Source organism: Buteo buteo, chromosome 12 (assembly GCF_964188355.1).
Source record: "Buteo buteo chromosome 12, bButBut1.hap1.1, whole genome shotgun sequence".
NCBI classification, from domain to species: Eukaryota; Metazoa; Chordata; class Aves; order Accipitriformes; family Accipitridae; genus Buteo; species Buteo buteo.
This window is the reverse complement of record NC_134182.1, coordinates 28,939,779-28,952,874: the sequence shown is the minus strand read 5'-3', so window position 1 is coordinate 28,952,874 and position 13,096 is coordinate 28,939,779. Positions and strand designations below refer to the sequence as shown.

Genomic DNA, 13,096 nt, shown 5'->3' with positions numbered 1-13,096 from the left:
GTAATCTTAAAGAAGCAGTCAAGTCTTCCTCTTGCACTTGCCATTCTCACTGCCTCCATCATGGCATATTCCAAGCTGTTTTGCAGGCTGTGTATGACAAGAAGGTTTTATTTGCATTGGCCAAGTACTGACCACAGCCCTGAGCACTACTGAAAAGACAAAAACCACTTTGCAAATAAAATTGGACCTCTTAACCTCCCAAGGGTGGTGATTTCACTTTCCCCAAAATTGTGAAATATATGGGGTTTATTCCACGTCCCAAGATACTTAGTAAGATTAAATTACATTCAAGGCAATGCATATTTTTTCTTCTTTAATACAGGGAATTATTTACTTTGCAGGTATGAAGTATACTCTCCAAAGATTTAAGTAATTTTAACTTCTTTCAGTTTTCAAATCAGTGTTCAATTTCTTGACACAATGCATAAGTACGCAGAACATGAAAGTGGAAGTGACAGAGAACAATTATTGAAATCAATGTTACTGATCTCCACCTCCATTCATAGTATTACAGATATATAACTCAAAAAAGGTATTCAATTATTATTCTTTGCTACATCTCCACTGTAACATGAAAAATATGTTTATCATTCCAAGGTAGGCTCCATACAAAATATTTGATACATTCTACTCTCTCCCTTATGGAATGCTTTGGAGCTTTTTACAATTATTCTCAACAGCCAAGTCCACAGATGTATTTTTCTTGGAAATACACTAAGTTGTTTGTTCCAAGATCAGTAACACAGGCCCTACATGAAAAAAAAAAAAGTTGGATGTACTTATTTTACAAAACAACCAAAGGCTCAGAATTTTGCCTTAAAGTTGTAAGTGATGTTTGCTCTAGGCAATCTTCACCGTCTGAAGACAGGGAGAGTGTGTGTGTGTGCACAAGCGTAATAAAAGCTCATTGATTCTGTGTCATAATTATTTTGTGATACATGGGTAGTCTACAAAGTATTTAACATTACAAACTTAAAACCTAAAGTCTTTAAAAATCAGCTTGGTAGCTCTGATGTAAAGAAAGGAGTTTTCTTCATGTTCAGCATTTTCCAATCTCAGACAAAAACATGGGACTTGATTTTTAAGATCTCCTCCTGATGGGAAGTCCTCTTCCTGGAGATTCTTATAAAACAGAGTAGAACAAGGCTTAAAATGCCTTCTATTTTAATTATTTGTTCACTTCTTTACTCATATCCCAAATCATTCAATAGAAATCTAGTCTTGCAGTTTGGAATATAGCATTTCTTTAATGTCTGTGTCCTTCCCATGAAATGAAACTGAAAGGTAACAAATATAACACAAACACTTTCTCAGTGTATGATCACATGAAAACAGCTGTTAAAAAGACAGTATTAAGAATTTAGCAAGATACAAAGCAGGGTAAGACACCTGCACAAACAACAAGAATAGCCATGGTTTTAATGATTAATTACTTATTGCAAAGATTTTAAACCAGTCTGTAATTAGTACCTAGCGAATGGCTTCCCTGGAGAGAAGCTATTCCACATTTGCTTGCAGTGCCTACTCACTCCTTTCTTGTATGCAGCCAACAAACAGAAATATAACTACTAGCATGACTAAGTCTTAATTTTATTTCTTATACTACCTCTTATTTACTAAAAGTTATCAAACAGTTACAGGTAAAATTGTCACTATAAACTTTTAGAATTAACACATACAGTGAGTATGCAGCATGATGTCTTTATGCAAGGACTTGTTTGAGCAGGTATATTACAATCCCTCAACTAAATGACAATCAGAAGCCCTCATTGCTATGTAAGCACAATATTTTCAGGTGGACCTTCATAAGCTGGTTTAAGAATGACTGGTGATTTACACTTGACTTGGTACAATGTTTGCATATGTTTTGCAGAATACTACAATGAAAATCTGGTTAACTTTGGAACACTTGGAGACCACTGGAAAATGCTTTTATTAGTATCATACTATAACTATTTTTAAAGGCTATTAAATGAATGCATATGTGTCTTTCAGTAGACAGAAATCTGAAATTCAAGTAGTTCTATGGGAGGAAACCTATACAGATTTTCCCTTGCAAGTTCAATAATTCTGTTGCCTTTAAAAAAAAATAAATAAATAAGAGGAAGAGATGTGAAAGGGAAGGCTAAACGGGAAGAGCTCTGAACTCCACACAGACTGCTCCAGGCACCAAACCAAACAAGAGGAAGTGGTACTATAACCCATCCACAAAAAGGGATTGAGTCATCCCTTTCATTGGCACTTCAGTGAACAAGTTTGGGGGGTTGATTTTTGTGGTTTTTTTTTTTTAGGTTTTTCGTTGTGTGGGGTTTTGGGTTTTTTGTTTGTTTGTTTGTTTGTTTGTTTTTTAAGAACTAACCACAGTTACTACAGAACTTACTCATTTTACGTCTCCAACAAAAAGATTTGACTGGGAACTTAGTTATGCTCAGCTGAATAAAAAGTAAAAGGTATATTAAGCATGCTGCTGCAAGAGAAAAATAGTCTTCTGGTTTACCAAAAGTATTTTAAATCATTTTAACATGGAACTAAATACGGACAAAAGCATAAGAAGTTGATTAAGACAGATCATCATCAGTTCCCTTTTTAAAGGCTGGAACAATTCACATCCTCTGTTCTTTAACTTACTCTACACTTCTATGGTATAAAAGTTATCATCACTGTTGGTACCCACTGAGCAACACTTCTGATAAGTGCTATTTATTAAACTAACATCTTAGAGTAAATTAGTGCTGCATTTCTATGTTTGCTTATTTTGCCTTGGCTCCTCCTGGACTTTATTTCTTGTACATTTCCTAATTAAAAGATGTTAGTTATTTATTTAGTATGTCTGTCACATACAAGACTAATATTTTGTCTTGCTTAATCTAAAATAGCCCATTTGTAGCCTTCATTTTATTTCCCCAGACATATTTTTAAAAGGCATTTTTCTTACTTCAAGCAAGAGTGTATGTTTTTTAAACAAATCATTTACATTTTTTAACTGTATTCTCCTTCTACCACACAGTTAGTAATTAAAACTCTTACTGAAAACATTTTTAGTTACCTGAGGAAGTGGGGCTTAAGTAGTCACTTTTATTTCTGCCAATCATTCCTCCTAACAGCAAGCTTTAGAGAGCTGGAGATTTCACAGATACAAAGCTCCTAAAAGTTTTGGGACAATGGAGGGCTGAGCAGAAAAAGTTAAAAAGAACAAGTCCATCATCCCACTGGCAGAAACACTGAGCTGCAAGTTCAACAGTTACCAGCTCCTTACAGCCTGCTGACCAACCTGCACTCACATGGCTCCTCTGTGCTCTGCCTTTGCAGGATATTTGCCATTCAGGTTATATCCCCCACAGAATATTGCTGGTTCCCAACCAAGGCAGCAAGAGGGAGCACATGTGCACGTTGAGGTTCAGCACAGTTTGGGATACAGGACACATCCCTGAGAAACCAGGTATTACTTGTTCTCCTGCATATGTTTTTTCTCTCCACTTTATCTTAACAGGATTGCTTTACTTTGAATTCAAAGCAAAGTGTTTCCCAATGTTGCCAGAAATTCAGAAGTGTTGTTTTTTTCCCCCTTTAGCCTTGGATGTATGTGCCATGTACTATTACAAGTTAGAGGGAAGGAGAGAGAAAACAGAAACATGTTCCCTGTACTTGATCCACAAGATGAACACATCGAGGGCCATCCCATCCAGACACACAAGCATATTTAACAGAATTAGTGCATTCTCATGGTATTGCAAGTATAAACACACGAGCACCATAATGGATTAAACAGAAGATGTTTCAATAATAAAGGTCCAACCATGTCAGCCAATACATCCATAAAAGTCAAGCTCTACAGTTGGGAACAGCTGCTCTAGAATATACCAGTAACTACCAATCTGCAATCTTCTGCAGACAAAAAGGCAGTTGACACTTAAAAGAATACTGAATAATCATAACAAACCAATTATCCTTTATTACTTGTATTTTAACTCTAAGTAGTAAGAAAAACTCTTATGAACATGGAGCTCCAAAGACTGACTTTTATTCCCACTTTCTCCTCAAGTTCCAAGTGCTTTTCAGATGTTTTTGCAAGTTTGGTTCAGAGAAAAAGAAAACATATTTTATTTTCAAATCCTCCACAACTTTTAGTATCTGAAAAGGTGATAAAATTCCAGACTATATGTTGTATTCATAATTTATAATAAGATTGGAGCAGCCTCTGCCCAAAGTTTTACTGGCTGAAATGGAGAAATTAGGAGCTTAATTAAATTTAAAGATCTAAATATATAGGAACACTTTACTGGACAACAGTATAGGATGTGAATTTATAGTGTGGGACCTCTTAGCAGCTCCACTGCACTTCCACTGCAGCAAATCTCAAGTAGCTTACTTAGTGTGAACTGCCTTGTGTTCCTTGCATGTGCCACACAGAACTTACTACGGGAAGTTAATACATACAAAGCTAATACATAGATTACCCCGTCATAAGTTGCTTGCATGTCCAGACCTTCACTGTATTGACTTATTTTCAACCTTAATGTTGAAGACTCAACTGACAGGCAAATGAGTGGTTTTAACCCTCATCATAAATGCTAAACTGAAGCAGCTGCAGTTCCACATCAGCCAAAACCAGTCTCACTGTTGTCAGGATCCCAAATCTCTTGCCCTGCTCCAGCCACAAAGTCCCAACTACTCCCCCTTTGCCTTGGCTGCAGGACTCACGTGGCTGTGCAGCTGAGCTATTTCAGCATGTTCAACTAGTGACAGACTAACTCTTGCGCTCTTCTCCACTCCCACAAACAAATGAATGGTTCCCAGAAGCGAACACACAGCAATCTAGCACCAAAGCAAAAGGAGTGGGGCTGTGCAGCTAGGGGTGGGAGAAAAGGGATGAACAGAGCAGGACCAGGACAACTAGCAGGCAGTTCTGCTTAGGCTGCTACAAGAACACAGGTCAATTACATCAAATCCACCAAAGTCTCACAGAACTTAAGAGGTCTAGAGGAACTGTAAGAAATATTAATACAATTATTATTATTAAAATATAAAGAAGTTTTTCATATTTACCCATTACAGATTAAAACTATATACTTTTTCAAAAGTTTCAGTGTATTTTTATTCTTTTTTTTTTTACTTGTCTCAACCATTTTTTATAACACACCACAATCCAATGACCAAATCTTTAGTCTCCCACCTCATGATATACTAATGCAGTCTTTGTTCTAAGTCTGCCTTAGGTCAGTGACCCCAAATGTGAATACATATCTTGAAAAGAAAGGAAGAATCCCTATCGAAATAACTATACAAATAAAACAACACACAAACATCTTTGAATAAAATTTTTTTTGAAGGCCATGGCATTGTCCCCCAAAAAGTGCAACAGAAAAACCAGTAAGGCATAATGGTTTTCTTGGTTTTGGAATGAAAATGCACCAAGGGGAAGACCCACAAAATACAGGAACTCAAGGATCTTAATCTGCTAAATCTAGTCTTCTCCCAAAGTGCTGTTTGAAGTAATTTTATGAATTGCACTAAAAATAACAGTATGTTTGTTTATTTATTTATTTATTGTTAAACTAAAGCAAAGGTTTCAATTTGCCTCAACTAGGCAAGGAATGACTCAGGACTTCCTGGTTCACTGTCATGTCTTGGTATTAATGTTTCAGGTTTTTTTGTTTTTGTTTTTTTCCTTACTGCCACTTTACAAAGGACTTTACTATCTTCTGTAGGCTGCCCAGACAACATAAAAATAAAAATGAACTCACCTTGCCAGACATTTAAGTAAATACACAGTAATATTAACTGGACCAACTGAAAATGGTTATTGTGTAGGGTGCATAAACCAGGTAAATAGAACTAGAGACCATGAAAGCAATGTCAGAAGCTCTAGAAGAAAGGAGCTGCTTCTTAACAAACTAGAGCTCAAGGCACAATGAATAAAAACTTTAAAACATTTCTACTATATGCAGGTACAGAAATGCAATTCAGACATCGGGAACTGAAGCTGTTGGACAATTTAGTTCTTAGTTCTGTTACAAACACTGACCTCCTCAAAGCAAGGAACCAGGCAGAATTTTGAAACAATCCACTTGCAATGACAATCCTGCAAGAGATCAATGCAAACCAGATTCTGGAGTATTAGTCGGCCCTAAATGGGGAAGTTGACTGTTGCTATTTGCAGTTTCAACAACGCAACACCTGAACATGTTTAACTTTAACAGTTGAAGTTGACAAGACAGCTTGCTAAAGAAAATGCAATCAGGCCACAAAAATGGAAAAAAAGCAAGGGGCTGTGTTTTTTTAAAGAAAGCTAGAATAAATACACACGCAGCATGCAAGACAATTATATGTGATTTACAAGTTGCAAATACTGAAGAAAGAACTATTTAGTCTAGGAAAAAAGAAAAAGACACTATTGGATAATGCCAAGCAATAAAGTTCCTATAGCAAGCTAAAGAATATAATGCAATAGCATTATATTAGGCCTTGCACTGTTGTGCAAAAACAGATCCCGCCATACATAGAAGTCATCTGTAGTACCTGAAGATTCACTGACTTCACCAAGACCTGGGGCAGACAGGCAACTTACCCATGCTCAAGGAAGTCAAAAATGAAATTCTGAATGAGAAAAAGAGCCAATGAAACTAACAGGGTATGAAGATTCAGCAAAAATAAATTCCATGTGGCAAACTACAATTAATGGAAACATCAATACATTTTCCACAATGGCCTACTTTGTTTCAAATATCATTATTGCCAAACTTTAAAAAAAAAATAATAAATAATTGTAACATCTCTGGTCTTTCAAGTGATTGAATCAAGCTATGCCCAAGCTTAAGTTCAGCCTGGCATTTTTTTGTGTGAATATATCTTTCCACTGCTCTTTTTTTTTGGGTGGGGGTGGTTGGTGTGGGTTTATATGTATTCTTTTTTGCAATACACCTACTGACTATATCCAGCTACTCCTTTTCACTAATTCCAGTTCTGTAACAGCAACATTATCTTTCTTACTGCTCCCCAACTAGGAAGAAAACTGAAGAGAACAGAGCCATGCCATCTACAGAAGAGGCAGAAAAAAAAAGTAAAAAGAAGTTAGCATGTTCATCAGAAGCCTCTCTGCAGCTCCCCATAAAACAAGCGGACACAATTTTCTAAATTAGGAATCTGTTTTCAACAGATGAAAAACAGCCATACGCATCCATTCTTCAGATGCTCTGAAGAGCTTTATGAATTTGCACTACTTTTGATATGCCACATAAGATAAATCTGTAGGACTGATAATGGGCATGCTATCGCACCTCTCAAAAGAGCACTCAGCAAAAGAAAGTTACATATAGCATTCCTTGCAACATATTAGGACTGTAACTGGTCTAAAAAGAGATAACATGGTGTATTTAGAAGCTGATGAATTAAGATTTGATTAATTAAAAATATGCTACAGAATTTGTGATCCAAATGGTAATAGTTAAAACTAAAAACATTTATTTTAACAAACAGGCATGAATTATGACAGACTTAGAACTAATAAATTTCACCAAGGTTGCTGAAGATTCAAGTTAGTGTTGACTTCAAAATAAAGGCACTACCCAATTATCTCCAATATGGCCCAATAAAACAATTAGTGGGTCATTTAAAGGGCTCTTAAAGCATGATGACTGAGCAGCATTTAGAAGAAAAATAGGTTTTGAACATGACCTTTTATTATGTTTATCAGCAAGAACTGTAAAACAAACAAAATGACCACAGAGGGCAATATCATCTCTAACATGAAAATACTGTAGTGGTTCCATAATTCTTATATCAACCAGTTGGGATCATTCTTCAAAACTCTCTGCTAATCCAAAAGCTAAACGAAAAGAGGTTCTGGGTTCTCAGTGGTTACTCAATGGTTTCCTGAATAATTTCTGCTTACAATTCAAAAAAGATTTTTCATGGCCAGTTTCAGAGTCAACTTAAAGCTAAAATTCAAGCTGTGTTTTTGACTCGTGAATCACCTCAAAAAGCAGTTCTTAGAGGAAGGGTTTGACCCTCATATTACATGACTATCCCCTTTGGAAACCAAGTACAATAAAAAGAAAACATGATCATTTAAATAAAGGGGAGATGGATGAGAGGAAGTGTAATCTTCATTAATCTCCCAAAACTGGGGTGGCTTTTTTGTAATAACAAAAATATGTAGGAAATCAAGATTTTAATTTAAGCTGGCACACAGCTGAACATGTATAAGAAATGAAGGTCTGAAACGTATAAGAGGCCATTTTTTCTGAATTGCCTTTTCAAGACATAGCTGAAGAAATGCAGATCAAGTGGGAGGAATAATCCCTTAATAGAAACTCCACCCGACTCAAAAGTTCCAAGCAGTAAATAGATGGACACTAGCAATGCCTTAGCAGAAAATACCATATATGCCTGCACATTTCTTATCTCTCCCGTGGCACCAGGTTATAGCTATTCTTGGAGAAAAGATACTGGGTTTGAGTCAGACCAAAGGTCCATCTATGTGGCCATTCTTAGGAAAATTCCAAAGGAAAAAAAAGTTAAGTAAAACCACAATATTACCCATTAAGTGTCTTCCATTTAGTAAATTAAATTATAAAATTAAGTAGAATAATTCCTGACATCAAGGTTCCTGCAATGATACAGTTCCACAGGACTAAATAATCAGTTAAGTCATGGCGGGCAGAGAGGAGAAGGTGAGATTAATGAAAGCAAGAAAAATACATGTTCATGTGAAAACAGAAAAGATATCATGACATTCCAACTTCCTGCATTTTTCTTCCTTATCTTGAAATGTAATCCACAATGAGAAGACAAATAAGAGATAATTGAAAAGTCTTTGGTTTTGAACACAGAACAGAAGGCACATTTAGATGGCCAAATATTTGCAATTCAATAAAGATCATCAACAAAATTATTTAGGCATGTAATTTTCAGGGAAAAGTCATAAGTACATCTGATTTAATGCATTCACTGTATGGCTACTTTCAGACCATAATAGTTAGCTAATGGATTGATTACAAGTTCTTCATGCAATACCAGCTGAAAACTAACAAAATACCCTGTGCACAAAGAAACATCTTGGAAACGCCAGGGAGGGGCACCACTTCTGTTATTATTGCTCTGAAAAGCTCAATAATTGCAGTTCTTCCTGAAAAGAAAGAAAACAAGCAGAACCAGAATCTCATTTGGAATGCGGTACAAGATGAGATGAGATCTGGAAAGCCCATCACACAGACTTTAGAAGATTCAGCTACTTGTCAAGGAAGATGCCCTCTTAAGTTTCACAAAAAAGATCAGACTATAAAACATTTTAGCTCACAAGAATGGAAACGAGTAAACAGAGGACCCTATTATAAAAATGCCAATCCTTGGAATAAATGCAGCAGAACAAACCAACTAAGCTACACTTAAGAGAGCTGCAGTTGTTGGACCTGAATCAGCTCACTAGGCCCACCAGTGGATGATGCTGGAGCTCTAAGAAGCACCTAGCTAAGCAAAAGTCTGTTTTTCAATAACAATTTCCAAAAGGAGAAAAAAAGAAGGAGAAACAAAGTTGACAAAAAATGTTGGGCTTACATGTGAAAACACTACCATGTTTTATTTAGTATTCTGTTCAGGGCATGAGAAGAGAGAAGATGCTTCATATCTCTGTTTTGAATGAATAAAGACAATTTCTCTAAACGTAAACCAAATAGCACTTTTCCACAATTCACAAAAATCACACACTTCAAAACTAGTAAGTAGGCAAGAAAACACTATGAAAATATTTGAAAACTTACAGCCTTAAATTCTGTTAAAAAGAAGATACCAGCATTAGCCTGGCACAAAAATCCTGCTTTTCCGTGTACCAAAGCCACATCACTTAACAGAACCAATTCTCCTCCCTCTTTTCATACGTACTTTGCACAGAAACATTTTTTTTCTTCCAGTGGTACGTTCTGAACATTTGGTCTGTGTCTGTGGACATTTTACACATCAAGGACAGTAAGTAAAGGCTAACAATAAGAACAAACCCAGTAACTTAATTATTCTGTTTTCTTGGATTTATAGAAAACCCACCCCATTTCTGACTGCAGTAGTTTACAGTGGCACAGGGGACGGCCACATAGGACAGCTAAGCAGACCAAATATATCTCTGCTACTAGAAAAGAGAGTACTGCCTTCTTCCAGGCTTGACACTGCTGTTCCCATTCTGTGTACTTGCTCTGGCACTCATCTGACCACACAATAAGATAATTCAATTTGCTTACCCAAGGGAAGAGGGGAAGAAAAAAAAAATTCAAGCAAAACAAAAAGAAAAGAAGTAGTTTTCTGCTGGGTTAGTCAAGTGAATTAACTTTTCATGTACTTAAAAAAGTACCAGACCCACTGCGACAGAGCAGTACAGCCATACTGTACCCAAACCAGAGTAACTGAGAATACTCCACGCACAAGCATTAAGATATGAGAACTGCTAGTCAGTCTCTAACATCCACTTATTCCCAGACTTACTTCTTACCCACCATCTACGAGCCTGCATTATACACTTCAACTTCAGTGATCCAGCATTGAGTACTTTCCCAAACACAGGTCTCCCTCTCTGAAATCTAATTATGCCAGCAATCTACTAAAACATCTTCATGGGTTTTATTTGAAACTTCTAGGACAAGCTGCTTTTGACATAATACATGATTAAAAAAACCCCATACAGTAATTTCAAATATATGGTTTTTTTGAAGGTCAAACAAAATTTTAATTAAAAAGGTCATTCTAACTAAAAATGCACCTGTAAAATAAAAACAGCTCCCCAGCTTTTTGGGGGTAGCATCAGAGAAACTAAACTACAAGAGTGAACCAAGTATTTGCAATTTATTTCAATATTTTGATGCATGTATAACTGTACAACAAACAGATACACAAAGTCGTTGTTTAAACAAGTAGTTTGTACTCTCTTCCCACCCTAATTTGCATGCATTATGTTACAGTTTAAGTCACGTGATCACATACTGTTTTTCCCCAGTATATCTGCCTCATTCAACGCACTGGATGGACTCTGGTCCAGGGAAAGGTTAGCATCGTGCACTGAAGGAAGCTGCTCTCTGTAGACCAGTCCATTGAAAATGCACAATGATCAATATTAGAATGGAAGAAACACAGGCATTCAGTAAGAGCTTTATAAACCTAATAGACAACAAAAGACCCCCAACAGGCTCACTTAGCACAGTGAAGATGTGTGCGTACCTTAGAAAAGAAGCACATACCTAGCACTAGCTCCCAGCTGGCAAACGTGAAGCTCCACCTCCCAGTAACAAAGAACTTTCTTTTCTCAAATTTCAAACAGTCTCCTGGTCACAACCATATCAATTTTTACTACATTATGTAGCATGTTATTCAAAGAGGGGGAAGCGCATGCCATTGCGTCCTTTTACAACCTCACAAGTGCTAGAAGCAGATACGAGAATTTCTGCAAGTATATTCTATCTGCACAGATTCAATGCCCGACTCCCCTGTTCAAAATTTTCTAAAGGGAAACCAGAATTTCACAGATTTTCCTAGCTTTCTAGCTAAAGTAAAAACAATCTGTTTTACCTCAGTTCCATTCTCCCTGCAAAGCTAAGAAATGCAGCGCTAACATGGAACTTGTCTTTTTAGGAGACTCAAGGAGATACTATGGTATCAACATACATTAGTTAGGTGACTCAAGAAGATACTATGATATCTATATACATCAAATACCTTTTTTCTGCATTTGCAAAAACTGGAAATGGTACTTCAAAATCAAGTTCTACAGCTACTCATGCCTCAGGTTTCATTCCAGTCATTCAAGGAAGCTTCCTAGCTCCCACCTACAAGTGAATATAGATAGAATTTTCCAGTTCACTTTCATAACCCGGTTCTTTTCTGGCTTGTATGTTACCAACAGAATTGTTGAAAAATTCTGCCTGCCAAGTCTGTTACAGCTGATGAAGCACAACATAGCAAGAACCTATTCTTCCTTGCAAAAGTCAGTTAGAATAGATATGGGAAGCAGTCACCTGTCAAAAAAAAAAATGCAGTACCATGATAAAGTAAGTTTTGTAACAGCTTTTATGTCAGAATGTATTTCTTTAAAGAATTAAAGAAAACATTTTTATCTGATCCATTACAAATAACTTTTAGATTCCTGAGATTTTGACAAAATTCTGTATATCCTCAGCTACACTATTCAGCAAGCCTTCCTGACCTCCTTCACACACAAAAGCAAACAACAACAAAACATTTACATGAAAGTGACAAAGTCTTTTAAAAAAGGAATAATCAAAGAGCAAGGCGAGGTTCTTTGTGGTATTTACGTTTAACTTTTTTGCCCTGTTAAATGAAATTTAAAGTTGAGGAGCATCCACACTAGCAGCATTCAGTTCTAGTAAGACAGACTTCTCAGCATCCGGACATAAAGTAATTGCCAGGGGAAATTAATCATAGGAAATCACAGCATATTTAATCATATCTTAGTTCAGTTTACAAAAACTGTCCTGTCGCACATATCTTTTTACACAGGCAAATTCAGGGCCAAGAACACTGTCAGCATCCTTGAATGGCATTCCAAAAGAGAAGAGATGAACATCGCAGTACTAGAACAGGCTTCATTCTTTCTAAGTAGTTAAATCTTCTATGAGTACCTTTGCTTTCACCGGGAAGGAAATAATTTCTTCCAAGTGCAGATCAGTGGATACTATCTGTAATCTCTTGTCATAAGAATGCAATTCTTATGCATCTTCAACTCATCAGCACAGCATCTACCGTCTCATTTCTTCCCTAACGCTGGAAGAACAGACGGACTAATTGCCAGCTCCTCTTAAAAACCCTGAAAACAACGCCCCGAAGGCTGGCAACTGCCGCAGGCCATCCCCGCTCCCCTCACCGGCCAGCCCCCCTCGGCTGGCACCCCACCACCACCACCACCGACGACGCCCAACGGCCACCGCGCGCGCCTCGCCCAACCGCCGCCGCCCCGGCCTGGCGGGAGCGACACGCACGAGCGCCTCTGCCCGACGCCGCGCCGCGCGCCGCCTCTGCCGGCGGCGGGGTGCCCCGGGGAAGCCAGCCGGAGGAGCGCGACGTCCGCGCGCGCGCCCACTCCCCCACCCCCTTCCCGCCT

General features: G+C 37.4%; 1 protein-coding gene across 5 annotated transcripts in view; it reads right to left on the bottom strand.

Moving 5' to 3' along the window:
• Window positions 1-13,096, bottom strand: part of CEP170 (centrosomal protein 170) — a 104,757-nt gene that overhangs the window by 90,123 nt on the left and 1,538 nt on the right. The window lies entirely within an intron of this gene.